The 27,744-nt window shown below is 43.7% G+C and overlaps 1 long non-coding RNA gene across 1 annotated transcript in view; it reads right to left on the bottom strand.

The window, feature by feature from the left end:
- The window catches only part of LOC117874086, a 427,235-nt gene that overhangs the window by 172,616 nt on the left and 226,875 nt on the right, over positions 1-27,744 (bottom strand). The window lies entirely within an intron of this gene.

The following is a 27,744-nucleotide window of genomic DNA, read 5'->3' as shown; positions in this document are numbered from 1 at the left end:
TTTTAGGGATTTAGAAACTGCAAAGTACAACATGTTAAATGTCACCCTTGCAAAGGTGCAAAAGCTGGGCAGGAAGTCGCATTCCCAGCAAGCACAGCTCAGGCTGGCTAGGCAAAGGGAAAGCTAAAGAGCCATTTCACAAGGGGCATGGGTGTGCACATTGCACTTTGAGTGGGAATGGAGGTTAAACTAACTCACTAAATTAAGGCTGAAAAACAGGTATGAGCTTTGGTGGTTCCATGCTATGGGGTGAGGGGTTCATTCCAATACAACCATACTCAGTAGCAACCAAAAGCTATTACCCTCTCATAGCGACTTGATAGTGTGAACTGGTGATGTCAATCCAGCCCCAAGACATAGGCAACCGCGTCCCCAAACCACCATGATTACTAACAATAATTAACACTGGCATATCTCAGAGGCCAAGAACTCAATGGCTTACACTGGTTTTACTGAAAAACTTACCAGTTCTTCCTAAGATAAACAGATATGGCTATCTGAATATCTGCAATATTCTCTTGTGCTTCACCTAGAATACTGTAGTGTAACTACTGAGATTAGCTAACTCCAAACCTTAGTTATTTTAGACAATTGATGAGATTTTAAATAGCACCCTTGTAACTACCATCTCACTCCCAAAGGCTGCATTACAAACCCTTTTTCCACTGGCTTGAGTATAGCTTGTTTTAAAATTATGACATCACAGTGTGGATTTATTTGCTCCCCAGGATACTAGCATGCTGCTGTAAACATTCCTGGCAAGCCTCACAAACTAATTCATAGAAATAAGTTTATGGCCCTCGGGACTCTTTCTCCATAGGCCTTTACCTTGTGTGGTTATTTATGCCTGAGAAAAATGAGTACAAACTGAGTGCAAAATGCTAACAGTCTGATCTGGTAGCATTTCACAGCCACAGTGCACAGGTATAAATGACTACTCTAAGTCTTTACTCGAGAGAAAAGGTCACAGCTTCCTGGCCAGATGCAGATGGGAATAATGCTGAGCTGTGGAGACTGAAGCCCTAGTGGTGTAAATGCAACTCTGTGAATTAATTTGTGCACAAGTGGAAAAACAGGCCCCTAGACTTTCTATTCTGCACTCTTGGCATGTGTGAGAGTGCCAGGATGATACACAGTGGGTAGCATAGGCAAAACAGCATAAAAGGTCAGGTTCTAGAGCGAAAGGCCTGCAATGTTGTTTTCCTGACATTTGGAGTTCTAGGGGCCACCTGACTAAGATAAAAGCTGTAGTAAGATGAGGCCCTGAAACATAAACCCTTATCAGAAGCCCAGTATGAGGCCTGAGGCCTGAGGCCTGAACTAAAGTAATGGTCAAGACTTTGATAACATAAAGCAAAGTTAAGCTGTGAGCCAGAGGCAGGTCCTGCTCACAGAAGCTGGCAAGGAAAGGGCTGATGATGCAAGAAGATACATACCTAAAAGGTACGGAACACTAGATATCAGAACGCTCCAATACTTGCACATTCCACACAGATAACAAGGAACAAGCTGATCTATCCTAATGACAGGGCCAAAAGAATAATATGATGAATAGAGTTGTTTTGTTCAAACCAACATGTACAAGGTGAGAGGTGGCACCTTACTACGTAGTGGGGTTGTACCTTGCTAGGTAGAGGGGTTGCACCTCAATATGTCAGGAATGATGTTTAACTTCTTGGTACCTGTGTATAAGAATGCATCCCTGAGTTGATATCTTTGTCCGGCCTAGGGGGCAGTGGAAAGTCCTGCCACTGACTGAGCTAAGTCCATTGTCAAAGGAGCACATATGTACTGGCTAGCTACACCTTAGCAGCACCTTGGACTTCGTTTGCCCAGGAGCTGGAGACTGTATCTCTAAAGGCAATAAACCTGGCTGACGTGCCTTCGTACCTTACTAGAGTCTGTGGTCATTGGGGGTTCTCTCTGGGTCTGCTGTGTCAGCTATCTGCGCAGAGCTGGGGCAGCACACAGAGGGAACACATGCACGCAGCCGATTGATATCAACATTGAACAGAGCAGAGCACCACACCAGTAGCATCTGACAACAAAAGCTATTGCAGCATTGGTTCTATACCACAAATCTCAAGAGCAACTACATTATATTGTTCCTAAAATATTATATTACTGGTTATTGTTAATGAGATTACCACAGTACCTTAGATAGCACTAAAACCTCTACTCTGTTTGCCATGTCTAATGGTGCTGGTGCAGCATGCTGTACATTCTAGTCTATGAAAATTTGCAAATATCTTCTGTGGATAGCATGCCTCAGTCTGTTTTGATTGTTTAGCACATACTGTATTGTATTCCCCTCTCCAGGCTATGCTCAGGCCCAGTATTCAACATTTACCTGCACTACAGTGCATTTGTTATCAAGTCACCTTTTGCAACTGACACTTCGTGTCTATCCTCTTTATATGGCCCTAGTCCTTGATTTTCACTTGTATTGTCCAGAGTAGAGCTTTTGCACAAGATATGATATGTCAGTTTTCTTCAACTCATTGCACCTTTAAACCAACATTTTAAAATGACTCTCTGCTAATATGCGATTGCTGTTCAGTGGCCTATGTTGTTTGGGACAGTCAGTCCCATTCTAGACGACACCCTTCCTGGAATAGATATGGAGACTGAACTAAACTCTAGTGAGGCTAGGAGTGGTACATTCGTCCAGGCTTGTTAATATATTTTACTCTTCTGGACTGATTTTCGAAGGAGCTGGGCATCTATAGCTCCCATCGACTTCAAGCAAAGAGAGCAGTAATCAGCAGCTCTGAAGAATCAAGCCATATGGGCTGGGTCCTTGGCTGATGCAAATAAGTATAACATCAGGGGAGTTGTGGTGATTACACCACCAGACGATCAGATCCATATATGTCTATCTTTGTCTAGATTGTAAACTCCTTGTAGAAGGGAACGACTATATTTAGGTCTTGTACAGTGCAAAACACATTGTTTGTGTTTAGCAAATTTGTTTATAATAACGGAGAAGTTCTGTGCCTAGAGATCTCTGCTCTCCGGGGATATTACCCTTGTATTTTTCACCAGTTACTAAAAATTGTTTAATTTAAATAATATGTATCTGTATAACTGACAATTTTATTTAAAGTAAGCCTTTCCCTACTGCAATCTCCTTCAAATCCTGTATAGACTTTTCTCTATATTGGTAGAATGGCTTCTAGAAGACACACTGAGCTCATTCTGTTTACATGGGTTCTCCAAACCTTTCTTGACACTGCCTCAGGGCAGCACTGAAATTGTACCCTCTATAGACTAGGATACTCACTACTTTCAGTCCATGTGTGCTGTTCTTATTAACGTAATGAGAATTCAGCCATGGACTAAGCCCAGACTGATATACTTCATAGATAGATAGATTGATTGTTCACCAATTGTCCAGCACTCATTCCTTTATTTTTATGTCTTAACAGTCCAAAACAATTTATTTGATTGACACTTATTGTGACAAAGTTCCTCCTTTATCTTGGTGGGTCCTGCACTTATTGGCAATTTTCTTGCCTCAGAGATTCACCATGTGGGTTGGGGAACAGCCCAGAGAGCTTCCCCTCTGGAAGAACCCACAGTCCAGGTCAATTGGGAGGTTTGGGGAGAACCCAGGCCCACCCTCTACTCCAGGTTCCAGCCCAGGGCTGTGGACTGCAGCTATCTATAGTGCCTCCTGTGACAGCTGCATGACAGCTACAACTCCCTGGGCTACTTTCCCATGGCCTCCGCCAAACACCTTCCTTATTCTCACCACAGGACCTTCCTCTTGGTGTCTGATAACACTTGTGCTCCTCAGTCCAGCAGCACTCCCACCCCTTGCACCTCTTGCCCCCAGCTCCTCACATTCCCACCACAAACTGAAGTGAGCTCCTTTTAAAACCCAGGTGCCTTGATTAGCCTGCCTTAATTGATTCTAGCAGCTTCTTCTTAATTGGCTCCAGGTGTTCTAATTAGCCTGTCTGCCTTAACTGGTTCTAGAAGGTTCCTGATTACTCTAGTGCAGCTCCTGCTCTGGTCAATCAAGGAACAGAAAACTACTCATCCAGTGACCAGTATATTTGCCCTCTACCACACTCCTGTACCCCACTGGTCTGGGTCTGTCACATTATATTACAGTGTTGTCAAGACTGAGCTATGGTATGTCACACAATAAGTCACTACCTTACAGATTGACTTGTCTTGCCATAGGGATAATAAAGATAGCTGCCAGACCAGCTACACCTGGAAAAATTATTAAAAAGACAGAGAACATTCAAAGATTGCTTGAACTCAGTGTCATTTACAGCCCTGGAGAAATTCTTCCAAGTTACACTGTGATCATACTTCCTTTTCATGAAAATCTATTTTGCTCAGTAATTATATTATTTATTATTATCATTATTGCAACAGCAGGAGGCCCCCCTTAGGAATCAAGCCCCATTGGAAGTCCCCATTGTGCTAGGCCCAGCACTCACAAACAATAAAAAAAGACAGTCCCTGTAATCTAAACATATACTATAAAATTTAATAGAGGTTAATGTAACCCATTCTTCTACAATATATTGTGGAATAACCCACGTACACAGGACCCTAATTCTGTAACTTAGAGCAGTTATTACAGTGGTGTGGGAGTGCCACTATAATTAAGCATAGACGACTGGTGCCTCCTCATACTGGGGGTGGGGGGGCACAATCTAAAGGGGAGGACATGTAACCATCCCACGTGTCTCCTAGGGTTGCCAACTTGTTAATTGCACAAAACCAAACACCCTAGGCCTGCCCCTTCCCCGAGGTCCTACCCCACCCCTTCCCCAAGGCCCTGCCCCCCACTCACTACATTCCCCCTCCCTTCGTGACTCACTTTCCCCCACCCTCACTCACTTTCCCTGGGCTGGGGCAGGGGGGTTGGGATGTGGGAGAAGATGAGGGGGTGCAGGCTCTGGGGTGGGGCCAGAAATGAGGGGTTCAGGGTGTAGGAAGGGGCTGCAGGTTGAGGCGGGGGGTTGGGGTGCAGGGGGTGAGGGCTCCATCTGGGGGTGCGGGCTCTGGGGTGTGGCCGGGGATAAGGGGTTTGGTGTGTAGGAGGGGACTCCAGGCTGGGGGGTGGGGCAGAGAGGTTCAGGGTGTGGGAGGGGGCTCTGGTCACCCTAGTGTCTCCCTTGCTCAGTGACCCTCTGCCCTGCGCCCAGCCTGGAGCCGCCGTGCTCGCCTCACCTCACATTACCTGTGGGAGCAAAGGGGGGTTGTCTCCTTCTCTCCCTGTGCTTCGCCCTCTCGTTTGGCCACTTTCCCTGGCAGCTGGGCAGGGACTGGGATGGAGTTGCTTCTGCCTGAGAGCCTGGCTGGGATGGAGCAGGAGCCTGCTCCCTTCCCGGGCTCGGCTGCTGGGAACAGGGGCCGAGCATGCCTGGGAGGAGAGGGGACTCGAGCTCAGTCAGCCCCTGTCCCCGGCAACAGGGCCTGGCCACGGGGCGGCCCACTGCCGCTCCAACTGCCGGGGACAGGGACCAAGTGAGCTGGAGTCCCCTCTCCTCCCCGGCATGTTTCCAGCTCACTTGGCCCCTGTCCACGGCAGCTGGGGCGGCAGCAGTCCACCCCGCAACTGGGCCCTGTTGCCGGGGACAGGGGCCAAGTGAGCTGGACCTTCCCTCCCCACCTCCCCCGGCAGCCAAGCCTAGGAAGGGAGCAGGCCGCTGCTGCCTCCCAGCCAGACTCTCTCAGGCAGAAGTGGCTCCGTCCCGCTCCACCTGCTAGAGGAGAGGTGCAGGGAGACAAAGACAGAGCCCCTCTCCCTCCCCGCCCCCAGCAGGCCAATCCGGGGTGGCACTTGATCCTGCGTGCTCCCCCTACACATCATCTCTGTAGTTAAGGTTGCATCATGACATCTGTTTAAAGATTGATGTTTTTAAATCTTCTAAAATCAACATGCTTATTTGGATTTCTTTCAAATTTGGTGTGCCTCAGGAAGGTGCAGGGCAGAGTTAGTTACCTAACTTCAGCGTCATTTGAGTCAGGGTTCCGAAGATAGAAGCCACAAAAATGGTCATTTTTAAAAGTGGCTTTTTTTTTTTTTTTTTGGTGTGTGTTTGTTGTTTGCACAGTGATAGAGAGCAAACTATTGATGAGCTGCAGATCAAAATGGTCTCAATTTGTCAAGTTTTACACAAGGTAGTGCATGCTACCAACTAAATCTTTGGAGGGCCCAAACTGAGGGGTTGTTAGTGGGTTACAGATGGTTGTAATAAACCATAAATGCAGTTTCCCAATTCGGTCCATGAATTTTTAGGTTATGTCTACACTACAGCCTATTTTGGCATAATGTATGTAGCTCAGGGATGTGATTAAACCGGCCCCCTGAGTGACATAAGTTACACCGACATAAGCACTCACGTGCACAGCGCCACATCAGCAGGAGAGCTGCTTCAACCTCTGGCAGAGTAACTGAAGTCCAAAGACTTCAAGTTACAGAGAATCCACCATGTATGCTAATGTAAACCTGCAAGTGACCTGTGCCCCATGCTGCGGAGGAAGACAAAGCCCTCCCTCCCCCATGATCTCTACCAGTCTGACCAGGGGAAAATTCCTTCCCAATCCCAAATATGGTGCTCAATTAGACCCTGAGCATGTGGGCAAGACCCACCTGGGAATAGAATTCTCTGTAGTAACTCAGAGACCAGAACTGCACACAGTATTCCAGATGAGGTCTCATCAGTGCCTTGTATAATGCTACTAACACCTCCTTATCTCTATTGGGGAAATACCTCACCTGATGCATCATAGAACTGCATTAGCCTTTTTCATGGCTGCCTCACATTGGCAGCTCATAGTCATTCTGTGATCAACCAATACACACAGGTCTTTCTCCTCCTCTGTCACTTCCAACTGGTAAGTCAGCAGCTAATAGCAAAAATTTCTTGTTGTTAGTCCCTAAGTGTATGACTTCACACTTTGCACTATTAAATTTCATCCCAGTTCTATTACTCCAGTTTTCAAGGTCATCCAGATCTTCTTGTATGATATTCTGGCCTCCTCCATATTGGCAATACCTCTCAACTCTGTGTCATCTGCAAATTTTAACACACTCCCACTTTTTGTGCCAAGGTCATTAATAAAAATATTAAATAAGATTGGTCCCAAAACTGATCCCTGAAGAACTCCACTAGTAACTTCCCACTAGCCTGGCAGTTTATCTTTTAGTATAACAAAAGAACTTTTGTAGTGTCCCCTTTAACCAGTTCCTTATCCACTTTTCAATTCTCATATTAATCCCCATCTTCTCCAATTTAACTAATAATTTCCCATGTGGAACTGTATCAAATGCCTTAATAACATCCAGGTAGATTAGATATACTGCATTGCCTTTGTCTAAAAAATCCATTATCTTCTCAAAGAAGGAGATCAGGTTCATCTGGCATGATCTACCTTTTGTAAAATCATGTTGTATTTTATCCCAATTACCCATAGTCGCCAACTCCATGGGTGCTCTGGGGCTGGAGCAGCCATGGAAAAAAATTTGTGGCTGCTCAGCACCCACTGACAGCCCCACCCATCAGCTCCTCTTCCTCCCCCCAGCACCTCCCGCCACCGGCGGCCCCGCCAATCAGCACCTCACTCTCCCCGCCCCCGTGCCTCCCGCCCACCACAATCAGCTGTTCAGCAGTGTGCAAGAGGCACTGGGAGGAGGGGGAGAAGTGGGGATGGGTTGCGCTTGGGGAACAGGGTGGAAAGAGGCAGGGCGGGGCCTTGTGGGAAGGGGTGGAGTTGGGGTGGGGCCTGGGGCAGTGAGGGGTTGAGCACCCCCGGAAAAGGAGGAAACTGGTGCCTGTGCAATTATCATTTACCTCTATGTCCTTAACTACTTTCTCTTTCAATATTCGTTCCATGACTTTGCATACAATTGAGGTCAAACTAACAGGCCTGTAGTTTCCTGGATCATTTTTTTCCTTTTCTTAAAAATAGGTATTATATTAGAAATTACCCAGTCATAGGGTATGACCCCTGAGTTTCAGTAAAAATTCTTGCTATTGGGCTTGCAGTTCTATGTGCCAGTTCCTTTAATATTCTTGGATCGAGATTATCCAGGCATCGTGATTGAGTCCCATTAAACTGTTTGAGTTTGACTTCCACCTCAGATATGATCATTTCCACTTCCATATCCTCGTTCCAATTAGCCACCCTGCCATTATCCCTAAGATCTTCATTAGCCTTATTAAAAGCTGAGGCAAAGTATTTAAGTGTTGGGCCATTACCTAAATTATCTTTAATCTCCATTCCTTCTTCAATGTTTAGCAGTCCCACTTCTTTCTTTGTTTTCTTATTTATATGGCTATAGAATCTTTTACCATTGGTTTTAATCTCCTTTGCAAGGTCCAACGCTGCTTGGCTTTTGGCAGTTCTCATTTTTTCCCTTCACTTTCTGACCTCCAAGAGGTAGCTTTCTTTGCTGATCCATCCCACCTTCCATTCCTTGTATGCTTTCTGCTTTCTCTTAACCTGTTCAAGATACTTGCTCATCCAGCTTGGTCTGCAACCCTTCCCTATGAATGTTTTCCCTTTGCTTGGGACATTTCAGATGGCTTCTGCAACTTTGACTTAAAGTAACTCCAAGCCTCCTCCACATTCAGATAATTGAGTTCTTCAGTCCAGTCCACTTCCCTAACTAATTGCATTATTTTTTCAAAGTTAGCCCTTTAGAAATCAGAGACCCTAGTATGGTGTTTAGATGCTGCATGTGATTATTAGAGCTGGGAGCACTGGCTGTTGGGAGTCTGAAAGGACAGGAAACTGGAAGGAGCGGGGAGGAGTTAAGGAGGCTGAGTGAGAGTTACAGAGTGTGCAGTAGGGTGACCAGACAGCAAATGTGTAAAATCAGGACAGGGGTGGGGGGTAATAGGAGCCTATATAAGAAAAAGACCCAAAAATCGGGACTGTCCCTATAAAATCGGGACATCTGGTCACCCTAGTGTGCAGTTACAGCTTGGTAAAGAGATTTCCACTGTAAATAAAGTTCTGTTCAAGTTTGTTAATACCTTGCCTGGGTGATACAACATTTTGGTAACGGGGATGGATCTTCTGCCTCTGAACCCACCTGCATCCTTTCTGCAAAACCCAGGTGAGCCTCCAATTGCTTTTACTGTCTGGATCCGTATGTTTGAGACATATCTGCTTGCAATCAGTGCTACAGAGATTTCTGAAGTAAGAAAGCGTGCTCTGCTAATCCACTGCCTTGGAGCAGAAGGGCAGCGTATATTTTACACGTTTCCCCTTGCAGATGATAAATATGAGACTGCACTCACTGCGTTAAAGAACTTTTTTGTGCCAAAAGTGAATGTAGTAGCTAATCGCTACAGATTTCGCCAGCGTGAGCAGAAACCAGGGGAGACTATAATGCAGTATATTGCTTCCCTGAGGAGTCTGATTGTAACTTGTGACTTTGGGAATATGGCAGATGAGATGATTAGAGACCAGCTCATTGAGAAAACAACCAGGCTTCGCGTAAGAGAACACTTACTTCTAGATCCACAACTTACACTAGAAAAAACAATAACCATTGCTACTCAGATTGAGTAGCTACAGCTGAAGCCAAAATAATGAGCCAGGGTACAGGAGACCCAGTCCAGGCTGTGACTCCTTTGCAGAAAAGTTCACTATCACTGCAGACAAACAATTGCAAAAGGAAAACTAACGAAAAGCCACTGAATCAGCAAACGCAAAATACAGTAAAAGCATGCTTTCGCTGTGGATCCCCACAACATCTTGCAAGCTACACAGGATGTCCAGCAAAAGTAGCTCAGTGCAATCATTGCAAAAAGATTGGGCATTTTGCTAAAGTATGTCGCAGTAGCCAGTTCAATCAACAGGTGCATGCAGTTACAATACCAGATGTTACTGTGCTGAGTGTGGACAAAATCACTACTGCACATATTCCAGAACAGATAAAGTGCACTGTAAATGTTTCTGCCATACCCTCAGGCAAATCACACTCTATTCAGCTAATGTTGGACACTGGCTCAGCAGTATCTATACTACCTGATTCCATCTATTTGCGTTACTTTAAAGATGTGCCTCTTACTGAACCAAACTTCACTTGGTGTGCTATTTGAAAAACCATATTCCAGAACATGGCTGCCTGCCAGCAATAGTTACTTTTGGTGATTGCTGTGTAACTGCGGAGTTCTACATTGTCCACAAAGGCACTGCTATCCTTGGCAGAGATTTATTAGCTGCTTTAAATCTCAGGGTAGTTAATGGACGAATTGATCTTCCTCAGCAAAACACTCTTGCGGTACACACACCAATTTCAGCTGGGACCCAACTCCAGGTTGAGGAGAAACTTGGCTGTGCTTATGGGTTTCTGCATAAAAGTTAAAATGCGGAATAATGTGATGCCTGTATGACAGAAATTACGGCGCTTACCATTTTCAGTCAGGGAAGCTGTTTCAGAGGAACTTAGAAAACTTGTTCAAAAGAGATTATTATTGAAGAGATTAACTCCTTGGAATGGGTTTCACCTATAGTAGTGACGCAGAAGAAGGGTGGAGACATTTGCCTTTGTGTGGACTTAAGGGAGCCAAAGAAAGCTATTGTGATTGACAGCCATCCTCTTCCTCACATAGAAGAAGTATTTGCAGAACTCCGTGGAGCAAAGATGTTTTCTACTCTTGATTTGCACAGCGCATACCACCAGGTTATGTTGCATGAACATAGCAGAGACCTCACAGCATTTATTACACATGAGGGACTATTTCGTTTTAAACGTGTTCCATATGGTCTCACATTAGCCCCAAGTGCCTTCCAAAAAATGATGTAATTGATTCTGAAGAATCAACATGGAGTTCAGTGCTATTTGGATGATATTATTGTGTTTGGAAATACTACTGAGGAGCATGACAATAACCTGCAGTCTGTACTAAACTGCATCAGCAAAGCAGGCCTCAAGCTCAATAGGTCCAAATGCAAATTTAGACAAATTGAACTCTCCTTTCTGGGGCATACAATTTCACAGGCTGGACTAAAACCTGATCCAGATCATATCCTGGCAATTTCAAATGCTCCTCCTCCAACAGATTTGCAAACCTTACATTCCTTCTTGGGTCTTACCTTCTGGTATGCAAAATTCATTCCCAATTATGCTTCTGTCATTGAACCGTTACGAGAATTACTATGGAGAAGTTCAACCTTAGTGTGGACAACGGATGCACAAGTTAGTTTCGAAAGGGTGAAAGACTTGATTGTACATAGTCCAGTACTTGCACTATTCAGTTCCGCATTGCCCACAATTGTAACTACTGATGCTTCTGATTATGGACTTGGGGCTCCACAACTTCATGAGGACAACACTGAGAGGACTGTTGCATTTGCTTTAAGGGCACTAAGTAATGCTGAGAGAAAATATTCTACAGTTGAAAAAGAAGCACTTGCTTGTGTCTGGGCTACTGAAAAATGGAGAACTTACCTGTGGGGCCGCACATTCAAGTTGTGCACAGATCACAGCCCTTTGACGATGTTGCTCACCACGAAAGGACTGGGAAGAGCAGGATATCGTATTGCTAGATGGTCTGCAAGACTACTCTCTTTCAATTATGAACTGGAATATAAGCCTGGAAACGAAAATGTGGTAGCCGATTGCCTTTCTCGCCTGCCTTTACCTTCACCAGATGGTCCACCAGAGGATGAGGGTGTAGTAATTGCACTTATTACAAGCACTCTGACTGCAGTTACAAGAGAACAATTTCAAGCTGCTTGTTCAGCGTGTCCAATTCAACAAAAACTATGGGAATTTCTGACAAAGAGATGGCCCAGTAACCCTAAAAACTTTGACACAGTTTTGCTGCCTTATTTTAGAGTTCGGGATGAACTTTCTTTGCTCGATGGCTGTGTGCTACGAGGTACACACCAGCTACTTGTGCCAGAAGAATTACAGTCAAAACTCATACACCTGGCACATGATACTCATCAAGGAATTGTCAGAACCAAACAACGACTACGGGATCTGTATTGGTGGCCAGGGATGTACTCTCAAACTGATGCACTCATAAAATCCTGTGTCACTTGCCAAATGCATGATAAGACAGCAGTAACATGTAACCCTCCATTACAGCCTGTTCCTCTTCCTGAATCTGCTTGGGAAAAAGTGGCGATTGACATTGTAGGACCCTTTGATACTGCTCCAATTGAATGTCATTATGCCATCACTTTAATAGACTATTTCAGCAAATGGCCTGAGGTAGCGTTTACATCAAAAATTTCTTCTGCTACAGTAATTAAGTTTCTCTCTTCAGTTTTTAGCCGGGAAGGTAACCCCAAAGAACTGGTTTCAGATAATGGTAGTCAATTTACTTCCCTGGAGTTTGAAACTTTTCTAGCAGAGAAGAACATTTTACACAGGAGGTCATTCCTATATTACCCTCAAGCCAATGGAAAAATCGAATGGTTTAACAGAAGTTTGAAAGTTTGCAAACAGCTAAACTGGAAGGGCGATTGTGGATATCCTTCACTACTGATTTCTTGCAAGCATACCGGGCTACACAACATGCCACAATGCAAAGATCACCCGCAGAGTTACTGCATGGGAAATAGCTGAATACTAAACTGAACATTGCTGGATTGTTAAAGGCACGACCTGATGCCCCAAACAAGGATGATGTGAGAAAGACAGTTGAACAGAACCAAGCAAAGTCTAAGGCTTTCACAGACAAACGGCGGGGTGCTAAGGAACCAAAGTTTGAGTGTGGTTCCTTTGTTAGAATACAAAAACCTGGCATCTTACGCAAAGAGGACCATAAATTCACAGCTCCTCTTAAAATCATAGAGAAGAAGGGCCCTTACACCTATCGACTTTCTGATGGGCGGATATGGAATGCTTCTTATCTTGAACCTGCCTATGCACCAAGAGGAGATTATGCCAACACCCAGTATGCATTGGATGACTTCACAGTAGAACCAACACAACAAGACATTGCACTGGAACCGGGGCTTGAGAGATGGCCTGTCAGACTCAGACGACCACCTGCCTGGACTAAAGACTATGTTATGTAGTATCTACAGTGTTTTCAGTGTAATATTCCTGCCAACAGTATAGTGTCTTGTTTCATATTTGTTCCTGGGGTTAGAACAACAATGTTTATTTTAATTTGGAAAGTTTCTTAAAAGAGGAGGGAATGTGGTGTTTAGATGCTGCATGTGATTATTAGAACTGGGAGCACTGGCTGTTGGGAGTCTGAAAGGACAGGAAACAGGAAGGAGCGGGGAGGAGTTGAGGAGGCTGAGTGAGAGTTACAGAGTGTGCAATTACAGCTTGGTAAAGAGATTTCCACTGTAACTAAAGTTCTGTTCAAGTTTGTTAATACCTTGCCTGGGTGATACAACACCTAGTTCCAAAGCTATTTTTGTTTATCCTTCCATTCAGTTTAAACTGAATTATCTCATGATCACTCAAACCAAGGCTGTCCTCTACAACCAGTTTTTCTATGAAGTCCTTACTACTCACCGATACTAAATTTAAAATGGCATCACCTCTTATGGAATCATAGGACTGGAAGGGACCTCGAGAGGTCATCTAGTCCAGTCCCCTACACTCACGGCAGGACTAAGTATTATCTAGACTATCCCTAAGAGGTGTTTGTCTAACCCGCTCTTAAAAATCTCCAATGATAGAGATTCCACAACATCCCTAGGCAATTTATTCCAGGGCTTAACCACACTGACAGGAATTTTTTCCTAATGTCCAACTTAAACTTCCCTTACTGCAACTTAAGCCCATTGCTTCTTGTCCTATCCTCCAAGGTTAAGAAGAAAAATTCTTTTCCCTCCTCCTTGTAACAACTTTTTATGTACTTGAAAACTTATCATGTCCCCTCTGAGTCTTCTCTTTTCCAGACTAAACAAACCCAATTTTTTCAATCTTTCCTCATAGGTCATGTTTCCTAGACCTTTAATCATTTTTGTTGCTCTTCTCTGGACTTTCTCCAATTTGTCCACATCTTTCCTGAAATGTAGCACCCAGAACTGGACACAATACTCCAGCTGAGGCCTTGTTGGTTTGGTGCCTATTTGATGAAGAAATCAGTCAGCTATCACATCTAGGAAAATCTGGGCCTTCCGGTTATTAGTAGCACTTGTCCTCCAGTCTATATCTGAGAAATTAAAGTCTCCCATAATCATACAATTCCCAGTAGTATTTATTTCATTAAAAATATTAGAGAGGTCACTATTCAAATCCAAATCGGATCATGACGGTGTGTAGCCTACTCCAAGCATTATCCCTGGGGAACCTCTGATAGCATTCTTCCCCAAAGTGATTTTGACACCAACGGCTTCTGTTTTACCTATTCCATCACTTCTAATTTCTTTATAGTCTACCTCATCATTAACATACAATGCTACTCTACTTTATTTCTGTCTTTTCTGAACAGCACATATCCTTCAATAGCTGTGCTCTAGTCATGACTATTGTTCCATCCTGTTTCTGTTATCCCTATAATATCTGGTTTCACTTCCTACACCAGTAATTCTAGTTCCTCCATTTTGTTACCCAGGCTTCTTGCATTGATATATAATCAGTTTAGTTGTCGCTGCTTAGCTTCGCCCATTTTCCTCGCCCAATTGGGTACAGTCATTCTACTGCCGTATCACCTACCTGATTATTAGCTTCATTAGTACTGGCATGGTCTTTCCTCTTAATGTTCATTCTCCTACCCTCTGCTGTTCCTTTCTCCATTGCTGTATCCTTTCTTTCTTGATTTTCCTACTGGTCAATATTAGAATCAGGCATGGAGATTCCACAAGCATCTCCCAACTCTCTCCCCTGAGTTCCTAGTTTAAAGCTCTTTTAATCAGTTGTGCCATCTTCCATTCCAGACGTCTATTTCCCTCCCTATTCTTCCCATGAGAACAATCTTCTGTCCATGAATATCTCCCAGTGGTTGAACATCACAAAGCCCTTCTTATAGCACCATTGCCTGAGCCATCTGTTGATCATCATAATCTTGTCTTCATTCTTCTCCTCTAGGGACAGGTAGAATCCCACTGAATATCATCTGAGTCTCCGTTTATTTAAGTGTCTTCCTCATCCTGTCATAGTCTTCCATGATATGTCCCAGAGAGAATCTAGCTGTATCATTTGTTCCCATGTGAAGGACAATCTTTCCTGCTCCCATTAGGATCCTCCTTAGCCTCAGGTCCACATCTCGTATCTTAGCTCCCAGCAGACAGCACACCCTTCTGTTTTCCGGATCAGCTCTGGTGACAGGCCTGTCTGTTCTTCTTAGTAGGGAGTCACCAATCATGTAGCTTATCCCTCTCACCAACAGAAGTTGGTCCAATAAAAGATATTACCTCACCCCTCTTGCCTTTCTAATATCCTGGTCTAACACAGCTACAACAATACTGCATACAAATATAGAATTAGTCATTGTTTTAAAATGACATCTATAATTTTTAGAACAATCATTTCCTGTCAGGAAAATAAACTTTCCTATAACATAGAATACCAATTTTGCCATCAGGGGAAATGTTACTATTGATCTCAATGGAAAAAAGCTCAGGTGCTTCAAATTCCATATTTTATATTGTGTCTCATAGGGATAGTGGTTGTAAATGCAATGCACAGATCACTGCAATAAGTGTACATTGATGAGTACATTGATTTTAGGTTAAGGTTTATAACCAGGCAAGAACAGGTGCTTGGTGCAGTAGTATTATGCATGAAAATATACAAAAGTATATGCCACATAGAAATAACAGAAAAGGTTAGTAATTCCTGTGGTAGACTCAGTACAACACTTTTACTTGATGCTGTCATAGTCTGTCATGCGATTGTGCCAAAAGGCAGAAATACAGCTGAGACTGAATTAAAAGCCTGTGTGACAAAGAGGATAAAGTTTCCAAAAATATACAACTTTGTGTATTGATGCAGAAATCAAGTGGTTGGCCAAGGGCAAGGAACAGATGTCCATACTATTAGATCTATCAGTGTTCTTATAGGGCTTGATCTAAAGTTCATTGAAGTCAGTGGAAAGACTCCCGGGCTTCCATAAGCTTTGGCTTAAGCAATATAACCATTGAGCTTGAGCTATTGCTGGGTGTGGAATCTGGCAAGGGAGGATGGAGTAACTTTAAAGTGACGACACACGTTTCCTTTGAACAAAGCTAAATATTTAAAGCAGAGGGTGGTACAGGGCAGCTCTTCTTCCTCCCTGAGGGCTCTAAAGATTAATCTTGTCAAGCCTCTTGTTCAACATTTCCTTGACGTTTCAGGAGTCATGATACAGCATGAGCAGCAGCAGCAGCTCCACATCTCCTTTTTACTGGATCTGGCATGGAGCGGTCCCCTTGCTCTTGTGATGAATTGTGTGCCTGGAAGAAAGCTGGCTGACTTTGGCTCAGGGCAGATTAGAGTAGGAGGGTCTGATGGTTGCCAGTTAATGATCCCCTTTGCTCAAGTTTGTGACCACTCCCTCATTTGGGGTTGTCTGCTTTCCTGTTATCAAAGAGATTTCCAATTTGTGGATGTTCCTAGACTCTTCTTTGCTCCTGGATCCCCAGATAGCAAGGGTAGCGCTAAATACTTCCTCTGATTGTAGGCAGGACCCTATTTTGCTACCATAGGAAAAGGGAGTATTATTATCTCCATTTTAGAGATGGGCAGCTATGGCACAGAAAGACTAAATGAAAGGTTGTCCAAGGTCATACAGAGGCAGAGGTGGTGGAAGCTTCCTAGCAGTGTTGGGGGAGGGGGCACCGGCACCTGAACCATTGCCCCACCCCCAGCGCCCCTGCCCTTGCACTGCCCCTTCCTCACAAGCCCCCACTCGCTCACTGTCCCTCCCCCCCGAAGGCCCTGCCCCCACACCACCTCTTCCCCCGGGGCCCTGCCCCTGCCCCATGACCTGTCCTTATAGCTGGTAAAAAGTGGGGGGCCATGGCCCCCTGACCCTGCTTTTATGAAAGGAGCTGTAAACCTGACATAACTGGCCAATTTATCCAAATATATGGCTCTTTTGTGTTGCTTCAATGACACAAGGCAGCTGGAGCCTACAAGTCCCAATATCTCCATTTTACAAGGACCGAAGGTACTGTACTTTACATTTTAGTGCAAATGACTAATTCAGGTAATACTGGTTATAATTGCTTCTAACTGGAATTCTTCCCAGTGCTAACATTCTCCACCTGCTGTCCAGTGCCACTGAAAAGATGTGAAAGTCTTCAAAGGAAAAAATCACACAAATAATTGACATTCAATTCTTAGCCTTACAACCCAAAGGTTCCTGATTAGTGACAAACACAGCAGCACTGACAGGAAGTGGCTTTGGATAATTAATCTGTGCTCCATTCTAGTGATAACTATAAGCAAAGATCACTAAGGGCCCAGACTCCAATACTCTTTCTCATGCTGAATGGTACCTAATTTCATAGAAATGTAGGGCTGGGAGGGACCTTGAGATATCATCTAGTTCTTCCCGAGCACCGAGGCAGGACCAAGTATACCTCATAGACTCATAGACTTTAAGGTCAGAAGGGACCATTATGATCATCTAGTCTGACCTCCCGCATGATGCAGGCCACAAAGCCGTCCCAACCCTTTCCCTTGACTCTGCTGTTGAAGTCCCCAAATCCTGTAGTTTAGAGACTTCAAGCAGCAGAGAATCCTCCAGCTAGTGACCCCTGCTCCACGCTGCGGAGGAAGGCGAAAAACCTCCAGGGCCTCTGCCAATCTACCCTGGAGGAAAATTCCTTCCCGACCCCAAATATGGCGATTAGTAGAACCCCGAGCATGTAGGCAAGATTCTCCAGCCAGACCCTCATTGGCCATTGATACTAATTACCAGCGATGGCACACTGTTCATTTGACTGAAATCATGTTATCTCATTAAACCATTCCCTCCATAAACTTATCTAGCTTAATCTTAAAACCAGACAGGTCCTTCGCCCCACACCGTTTCCCTCGGAAGGCTGTTCCAATATTTCACCCCTCTGATGGTCAGAAACCTTCGTCTAATTTCAAGCCTAAACTTCCCCACAGCCAGTTTATATCCATTCGTTCTCATGTCCACATTAGTACTGATCTGAAATAATTCCTCTCCCTCCCTGGTATTTATTCCTCTAATATATTTAAAGAGAGCAATCATATCCCCCCTCAGCCTTCGTTTGGTTAGGCTAAACAATCCGAGCTCCTCGAGTCTCCTTTCATACGACAGGTTTTCCATTCCTCTGATCATCCTAGTGGCCCTTCTCTGTACCCGTTCAAGTTTGAGTTCACCTATACCGTCCCTGACAGGTGTTTGTCCAACCTGTTCTTAATAGCCACCATTGACGGAGATTTTCTCAGAAGCCTATTCCCGTGCTTAACTAGCCTTATAGTTCATGCAAAATGAAGTTAATGGGACAGTCTGTGGAGTAAGGTAATAGTCACCATGAGAAAGGGTTTGGCCCTAACATCAGAATTTGGCCCTAAAACTGAATTCCATTGTATTCTAACACTTGGCATGTGCAAATGTCCTGCGTTATTCTACACCTGACACTTGCAAACACTTGTATTAGTTCAAAAATTCCAATACCTTTGTACTTGCTTTCCACAGACAAGCACCTCCATAAGTATATTAGTTTTTACATTTGTCAGGGGTTCAGGTGTTAGACAGTTGAGGAGTATCTAAGGATGTACAGATATTTGCAGTTGCCAGTTGTGGATGCTTGTGTATGTGGGTGTGATCTCTCAAGCAGAAATGTGAAAGCCAGCCTAAGAAAGTTTATTCAGGGCTTGTCTTCACTCCCGGGGTAAGTCGACCTAAGTTACGCTACTCCAGCAACATGAATAACATAACTGGAGTTGACATAGCTTAGGTCGACTTGCCCCGGTGTCTTCACTATACTGCATCGACGGGAGGTGCTCTCCGGTTGACTTCCCTTACTCTTCGCGGAGAGCTGGAGTCAACCAGAGAGCACTCTACTGTTGATTTAGCGAGTCTTCACTAGACATCAATTGCAGCAGCGTCAATCTCCCCCATACTGAAGATAAGTCCTTAGTGAGGGTCCCTGCAATACAACTAAACCATCGCTCTTTCAAGGCTTAATTGCAATGCTCAGAAATAGGCAAGCATGCTGCATTACATGTGACGTGGCCTTAACCTTGAATGGTCCTTTACAATATGTGCTAACTACTTATGCTAAACTATCTGTTGTTTGATCTTGTATTTAGCTGTGACACTCTGAGTACCTTTCCCAGACCTGGGGAACAGCTCTGTGTAGCTCAAAAGCTGGTCTCTCTCACCAACAGAAGTTGGTCCAACGAAAGATATCACCTCACCCACCTTGTCTCTCTAATTCCATATTTGTTAATTATGGGTGAAAAACACAGACATTTATTAGATTGTTAATTATTATTATTTGTGCTGCAGTAGCACCTAGGAGCCCTAGTCATGGACCAGGACCTTACTGTGCTAGACGCTGTACAAACAAAACAAAAAGATGGTCTATGCCCTGAAGAACTTGTCACCTAAATAGACCAGGCAGAACCCATGGGGGGGGGGAAGAGGTAGAACACACAAGCAGAGTGAACAATGTGATGGCAACAAACTTCATGTTAGTTCCAAGATTAGAATCAAAAGAATATTTAACAACTTGTATAAGAACATAAGAATGGCCATACTGGGTCAGACCAAAGGTCCATCCAGCCCAGTATCCTGACTGTGGACAGTGGCCAATGCCAGGTGCCCGAGAGGGAGTGAACCTAACAAGTAATGATCAAGTGATCTCTCTCCTGCCATCCATCTCCACCCTCTGACAAACAGAGGCTAGGGACACCATTCCTTACCCATCCTGACTAATAGCCATTAATGGACTTAACCTCCATGAATTTATTTAGTTCTCTTTTAAACCCTGTTATAGTCCTAGCCTTCACAACCTCCTCAGGAATGTTGTTCCACAGGTTGAAGAACTTCCTTTTGTTTGTTTTAAACCTGCTGCCCATTAATTTCATTTGGTGGCCTCTAGTTCTTATATTATGGGAACAAGTAAATAACTTTTCCTTATTCACTTTCTCCACACCACTCATGATTTTATATACCTCTATCATATCCCCCCTTAGTCTCCTCTTTTCCAAGCTGAAAAGTCCTAGCTTCTTTAATCTCTCCTCATATGAGACCCATTCCAAACCCCTAATCATTTTAGTTGCCCTTCACTGAACCTTTTCTAATGCCAGTATATCTTTTTTGAGATGAGGAGACCACATCTGTACACAGTATTCAAGATGTGGGTTTACCTTGGATTTATATAAGGGCAATAAGATATTCTCTGTCTTATTCTCTATCCCTTTTTTAATGATTCCTAACATCCTGTTTGCTTTTTTGACTGCCACTGCACACTGCATGGATGTCTTCAGAGAACTATCCACGATGACTCCAAGATCTCTTTCCTGATTAGTTGTAGCTAAATTAGCCCCCATCATATTGTATGTATAGTTGGGGTTATTTTTTCCAATGTGCATTACTTTACATTTATCCACATTAAATTTCATTTACCATTTTGTTGCCCAATCACTTAGTTTTGTGAGATCTTTTTGAAGTTCTTCACAGACTGCTTTGGTCTTAACTATCTTAAGCAGTTTAGTATCGTCTGCAAACTTTGCCACCTCACTGTTTACCCCTTTCTCCAGATCATTTATAAATAAGTTGAATGGGATTGGTCCTAGGACTGACTCTTGGGGAACACCACTAGTAACCCCTCTCCATTCTGAAAATTTACCATTTCTTCCTACCCTTTGTTCCCTGTCTTTTAACCAGTTCTCAATCTATGAAAGGATCTTCCCTCTGATCCCATGACAACTTAATTTACATAAGAGCCTTTGGTGAGGGACCTTCTCAAAGGCTTTCTGGAAATCTAAGTACACTATGTCCACTGGATCCCCCTTGTCCACATGTTTGTTGACCTCTGCAAAGAACTCTAATAGATTAATAAGACATGATTTCCCTTTACAGAAACCATGTTGACTTTTGTCCAACAATTTATGTTCTTCTATGTGTCAGACAATTTTATTCTTTACTATTGTTTCAACTAATTTGCCCGGTACTGACGTTAGACTTACCGCTATGTAATTGCTGGGATCACCTCTATAGCCCTTTTTAAATATTGGCGTTACATTAGCTATCTTCCAGTCATTGGGTACAGAAGCTGATTTAAAGGACAGGTTACAAACCATAGTTAATAGTTCTGCAATTTCACATTTGAGTTCTTTCAGAACTCTTGGGTGAATGCCATCTGGTCCTGGTGACTTGTTACTGTTAAGTTTATCAATTAATTCCGAAACCCCCTCTAGTGACACTTCAATTTGTGACAATTCCTCAGATTTGTCACCTACAAAGGACGGCTCAGGTTTGGGAATCTCCCTAACATCCTCAGCCGTGAAGACTGAAGCAAAGAATTCATTTAGTTTCTCCACAATGACTTTATCATCTTTAAGTGCTCCTTTTTTACCTCGATCATCCAGGGTTGTTTAGCAGGCTTCCTACTTTTGATGTACTTAAAAAACATTTTGTTATTACCTTTTGAGTTTTTGGCTAGATGTTCTTCAAACTCCTTTTTAGCTTTTCTTATTCCATTTTTACACTTAATTTGGCAGTGTTTATGCTCCTTTCTATTTACCTCACTTGGATTTGACTTCCACTTTTAAAAAGATGCCTTTTTATCTCTCACTGCTTCTTTTATATGGTTGTTAAGCCATGGTGGCTCTTTTTTAGTTCTTTTACTGTGTTTTAAATTTGGGGTATACATTTAAGTTGGGCCTCTATTATGGTGTCTTTGAAAAGTGTCCATGCAGCTTGCAGGGATTTCACTCTAGTCACTGTACCTTTTAATTTCTGTTTAACCTCCTCATTTTTCCATAGTTCCCCTTTCTGAAATTAAATGCCACAGTGTTGGGCTGCTGAGATGTTCTTCCCACCACATGAATTTTAAATGTTATTGAATTATGATCACTATTTCCAAGCGGTCCTGTTATAGTTACCTCTTGGACCAGATCCTGTGCTCCACTCAGGACTAAACCGAGAATTGCCTCTCCCCTTGTGGGTTCCCATACCAGCTGCTCCAAGAAGCAGTCATTTAAAGTATCGAGAAATTTTGTCTCTGCATTTCATCCTGAGGTGACATGTACCCAGTCAATATGGGGATAATTGAAATTCCCCACTATTATTGAGTTCTTTATTTTGATAGCCTCTCTTATCTCCCTTAGCATTTCATAGTCACTATCTCTGCCCTGGTCAGGTGGTTGCTAATAGATCCCTACTGTTATATTCTTATTAGAGCATGGAATTACTATCCATAGAGGAGATTCTATGGAACATGTGGATACATTTTCTTTCACATATAGTGCCACTCTTCCCCCTCCCCCCCGCCGCACGACCTGTTCTGTCCTTTCAATATATTTTGTACCCCGGAATGATTGTTTCCCATTGATTGTCCTCGCTCCACCAGGTTAAAGGAGGATATCAATATCCTCCTTTAACACGAGGCACTCTAGCTCACCCATCTTATTATTTTGACTTCTAGCATTTGTGTAGAAGCACTTTAAAAACTTGTCATTGTTTATTTGTCTGCCCTTTTCTGATGTGTCATATTCTTTTTTATGTGAATGTTTCTCATCTAATCTGGCCCACCCTTTATCCTCTTCCATCCTCTCCTCCTGACTAAATCCTAGAGAATCTCTATCAATAGACTCTCCTCTAAGAGAAGTTTCTGTCCGATCCATGTGCTTCTATGCTGGAACCGGCTTTCCCCTATCTCTTAGTTTAAAAACAGCTCTGCAACCTTTTTAATGTTAAGCGCCAGCAGTCTGGATCCACTTTGGTTTAGGTGGAGCCCATCCTTCCTGTATAGGCTCCCCCTATCCCAAAAGTTTCCCCAGTTCCTAATAAATATAAACCCCTCCTCCCTACACCATCGTCTCATCCACGCATTAAGACTCTGAGGCTCTGCCTGCCTACCTGGCCCTGCCCGTGGAACTGGAAGCATTTCTGAGAATGCCACCATAGAGGTCCTGGATTTCAGTCTCTTCCCTAGCCGCCTAAATTTGGCCTCCAGGATGTCTCTCCTACCCTTCCCTATGTCATGTACCACGACCACCAGCTCCTCCCCAGCACTACACATAAGTGAATCTAGATGCCTCGAGAGATTCGCAACCTTTGCACCAGGCAGGCAAGTCACCATATGGTTCTCCCAGTCATCATAAACCCAGCTATCTATGATTCTAATGATCCATTCTCCCATTACTAATACCTGTCTTTTCCTAATGACTGGAGTTCCCTCCCGTGAAGAGGTAACCTCAGTGCGAGAGGATACCCCAGCATCAGCATACCCCGAACTATCGGAAGGTTTCCCTCTGTTCCCATTGACTGCTCTCCTTCCCTGAGCCTTTCATTCTCCTTAACAGCACAGGGGCTGTCTGACCGGAGGTGGGACAAATCTACAGTGTCCCAGAAAGCCTCATCAACATACCTCTCTGCCTCCCTTAGCTCCTCCCGTTCCGCCACCCTGGCCTCCAAAGCCCCTACGCAGTCTCTGAGGGCCAGGAGCTCCTTGCACCAAATGCACGCATATGCCACCCACCCACAGGGCAGGTAATCATACATGCTACACTGAGTGAAATAAACAGGATATCCCCCACTCTGTGGCTGGGCTTCTGCCTGCATTCCCTCCTACAGCGACCAAGGTTAATGATAGGGTTTTTGTTTAAATCAAGAAGTTTTTATTATAGTTTAGTTTAAAGGTGTTAAAGAATGGCAGGTGTTCCTCGCCCCCTTCCCACTCCCCTTCCAAACTCCCTCTCGAAACTCCCTGTTAGCGTAGCTCTGTAGGGTCAAATTCTACTCTCATTTACACTGCTAGAAATCCTGAGTAATTAAGTTAAAGTCAATGGTGTTACCCTGCCCGTGATCAGGAAATGAGTATTGGGCTCCCACAGCTACACTGTGTGAACAGAGGCTTCCTTACAAGGGGCCTTTGTATCTCCAAGACTGTGCTTGATCTGTGGTTTGGGGGCAGAATCAACATGGAGGGCAAACCCCATCCCCTCCATGGCATGACTTGGAGTCAACCTTGTGAGGGGAACCTCAGAGATCTTTTCTTACCCTTTGCCCCCTCCTGTGGTATGTCTTCAGAGCATGGGAATCCAGACCAAGATTCTCAAGCCATGAGGGGAGGAAAAGTTAATTATCCAGAGAGAAGGATATACAAAATTGTGGTACCATTTGCACACAAAATCTGCTTTCCCACTTATCACTTCATCAACAGATTTAATACCATAGAGCAGGAAGGCATGATTAAGATCCTCATACTCATTTCCAGTCGTAGGGCCAAGTACTGCACTCCGCACTGAAGTCAAAAGTCCTACTGAAGATAATAGGGCCAAGCTTTTCAAAAGGAACTCGTAATTTTTGGTGTCTCAGTTTGCAGGCACCCAAGTTAAAAAGCTCCTGATCTTTCAGAAAGTGCAGAACCACGCTCTGAACATTAGGACCCTTTGAGGTGTCTCACACTGAGCATCCAAAAATGGAGGCTCTCAAAATCACTAGTTGCTTTTCAAAATCTCAGCTTGGAATCTTAACTTGAATAAAGGACTACAGGATTTTCCCCAGGGTCTGTTATTTTGCACTGGTCCCAAGGGGAGAAAAAGAAAAAGAGAAAGAAGAGCATTACGCCTTAGAAAAAATGAGTATTGAAATCAATGTTCTGAGAATGTCATTAGAATCCTGGGGCGATTACATTTCTCAACAGTTCATATCGGAACCTGATGGGCTCTCACTCCCAATTCCATCAGCTCTTTTTTGTTCACTAAATGAGCTGTCAGGAGCTCTAAATACAGTTTGCTCATTAGAGCTGATACACAGAAATATTCAGTCCAGTATTGCAAAGTTCTGATTTTAAAGAAGTCAAGTGTTTTCTTCATGCTTGAGTAGATCAGGCAATATCAAGGAGAGCATGCTGGCGTCATCCTTGAAATACAATATGGCATTTTTGCTGATTAAAGGATAAAACTCCCTTTTAATTTAAAAGTCACAATCATTTTCTAAAAGTGCAGGGATTTGATCACTTGCTTTGGCAGAATTTGACAGATCTTATAGACAAAAGAAGGCTCAGATTTGGTTTCAAATATAGTATTAAATACCAGGGTGAATTCCTTAGTGGATTATCTCCTTTGATCAAACCCAGGTGCTCCTATGAGGTCAATATTACATTGCTTACTAATCTTTTCCAGTATCTCAACTTTATGGTCAAGTGAAGTGTTGGTTTCACCAGAAAAAAGAACAGGAGTACTTGTGGCAGCGTAGAGACTAACAAATTTATTTGAGCATAAGCTTTCGTGGGCTACAGCCCACTTCATCGGATGTATAGACTGGAACATACAGTGTCAGCCAGCAACCTGCGTATGTTTTAGATTCTTGTTTTGAAGCTGGAGGGCCAGAGCCCGGGCTCCTGTTCAGAAGTGCAAAGTAGCTGTAAAGCTAACCTAAAGGGGCAGCTGAGGTTTTCCCTACATCAGAGAATCCTTGAACGGCATAAAGCTGGTGTAACCAACTGCTAACCTCCCACACAGGGGGCATAAAGAGGTAAGGAGGGAATGTTGCATGAGCACAAGGGAGGAGGGCTATAGTGCACAGTATTCTGTTGATCTTCAGTTGGAGGAGGGGTCTCTATGGGATTGCTCCAATTGGTACAACTTAGAATAGCCCATAGAGTGCTCCAAGTTATGCTAGAAGCTGTTTTAGCCCTAGGATTGGGGGAGCGGAAAAGTAGCTTACAGCATGACTGTGGAACACCTGAAGAGTCACCCCTCAATCTTCTCTTCGGTGTTAATTGCACTAAAATGGAGGCAGAAAATGTCAGACATAGCCACAAATTCTTGTATAGCTGGTAGAACTGCATCCAAAGAGGAGCCACCAATCAGAGTAGGCCATACAGTTAAATCTCTATCTAGCTTATGTGGACTGCTTCACTTCATGACAATCTCTTCAGGAAGATCGGGGGGGGGGGGGGGGGGGAGGAAAGATGCCAAGACCTACTGTTACAAATCCATGTGCTTTAGACATCAGGCCATTACTATATTCTGGAGAACCCTGGTTGTACAGTTCCAGAAACACAGTTTGAGGTAAAGAAAAATCTTTCTTAACTGGCAGCACTAGTAGGGCCTTTATTCCATCTGAGAATCACTTACTAGAGAGCGAAACATCATCAGACGCACACACACACATGCACACATACAGCCAGGGAATTAACCCACTTGTGTGTCCCCTCCCTCATCCATCTCAGGTGGTTTGAAGGCCAAGAGTAAATTCTCTGGTGGGCCAGTCTGCATCTGGAAACTAAAACAGAAAACCAAACCAGTGACAAAAAGCATCCCTCTAGATAGGAAACCAGTGTGTGACGCCCAGGTGATCCATACATCTTTGCAGAGGGGTGCTACTCACTGGCAACTCTGGGCCCAACCCTGCAGTCCTTTTTAACCCAATAATCCCCATGATTCTTCAATGAGAGCTTTGTCTGAGTAGGACTGCAGGATTGGGCCCCACAGTTGCTGAAGCCACATGTCTTGGTAACAGCACTTTGTGCTGCACCTGTTTGGATGATGCTCCTAAACCTCAAGGGACAGATTCCAGGTGCTACACTCAGCTCACCTGAGGAGTGTGGTAGGGAGGGGCATAGGTGGTTTTCCACCACCAAGTCCACCAATCCTGGGGTTGGACAGGGATTGAACCATCTCTTAGTGCAAGTTAGAGCAGCCTGGGCCAAAAATATGGTGTATTCAGTCTATGAAGATGCATCACTATCAGTTTCAAGTTACACCATGTGTGCCAGATGCTAACTGGAAGAGACTCTGCCATATGATGCCAAATGGGAGAAGGTTAGAAGGTTTAAAATGGGGGGAGGGGGTGAGATAAAGAAACATATTGTCTGATGCTCAGGCATTTGGTTGATCTCTGAATGTCACCTCCCTCACTTAAGAAAAATGAATTCCCTGAAGCGAAAACAAATAACTAACAGGGCTGAAAGAAAGACACTATTCTGCAGGTTCAAAGAGATCTGAACAATTGATAGTCTTGATGTTTAAAGGCAAAAAAATAGTTAATAAATAATTTCATCAAAGGCCAGCTTGGTTTAAATGAAGTATTGCTCCTTGGTGTGCTTTGGATTTACACTTTCAGACTCATTTAAATCCAAATTTACTCCAAAGAACATTTCTGAAAGGCCTGCATTGCCCTGCCTCCCATTTCCCCCCCACACTGCCCTTTAAGCGGAAGAATTACTAGATTCATCCACACAATTAATTCACAAAACTGAATCTGTCCATTTGCTCAGAGTTCTTTAGGGACACGTTTTCAGAGTGACTCCAACAGTTCCAGCTTCATGCATCAAAAACTACTGTGAAGAGAGGGTTGACTTGGCTGTATATTTTGGATGCTATATCAAAGGGGTTGGGAATCTTTTCATCTCGAAAAAGAGGTAAAATTTTGTTAGCATGAGTCAAGAAAAGCTGTTACCATGATTGAGGTTCCATGCTTTGAGGACTTTCAAATGAGATTGTTATAAGACAATGTTCTGTTGGATCTGTTTCAAGCACATATAGAAATATTGGCTTGAACCTTTACTTGCAATTGGGCTTTCACCGTAAATTAATCCCTTTCTTACATTGTTACTGCACAGAGGCTGCTACTTACATTCCATAGACGACTGTACTGTTAAATTTCAAAGTAATGCAGCAGGTTGGTTCTGGTTATT

This window comes from Trachemys scripta, chromosome 3, assembly GCF_013100865.1.
Source record: "Trachemys scripta elegans isolate TJP31775 chromosome 3, CAS_Tse_1.0, whole genome shotgun sequence".
In the NCBI taxonomy this organism is placed as follows: domain Eukaryota; kingdom Metazoa; phylum Chordata; order Testudines; family Emydidae; genus Trachemys; species Trachemys scripta.
The sequence above is the reverse complement of the archived record's forward strand: the minus strand, read 5'-3'. Positions and strand labels throughout refer to the sequence as shown.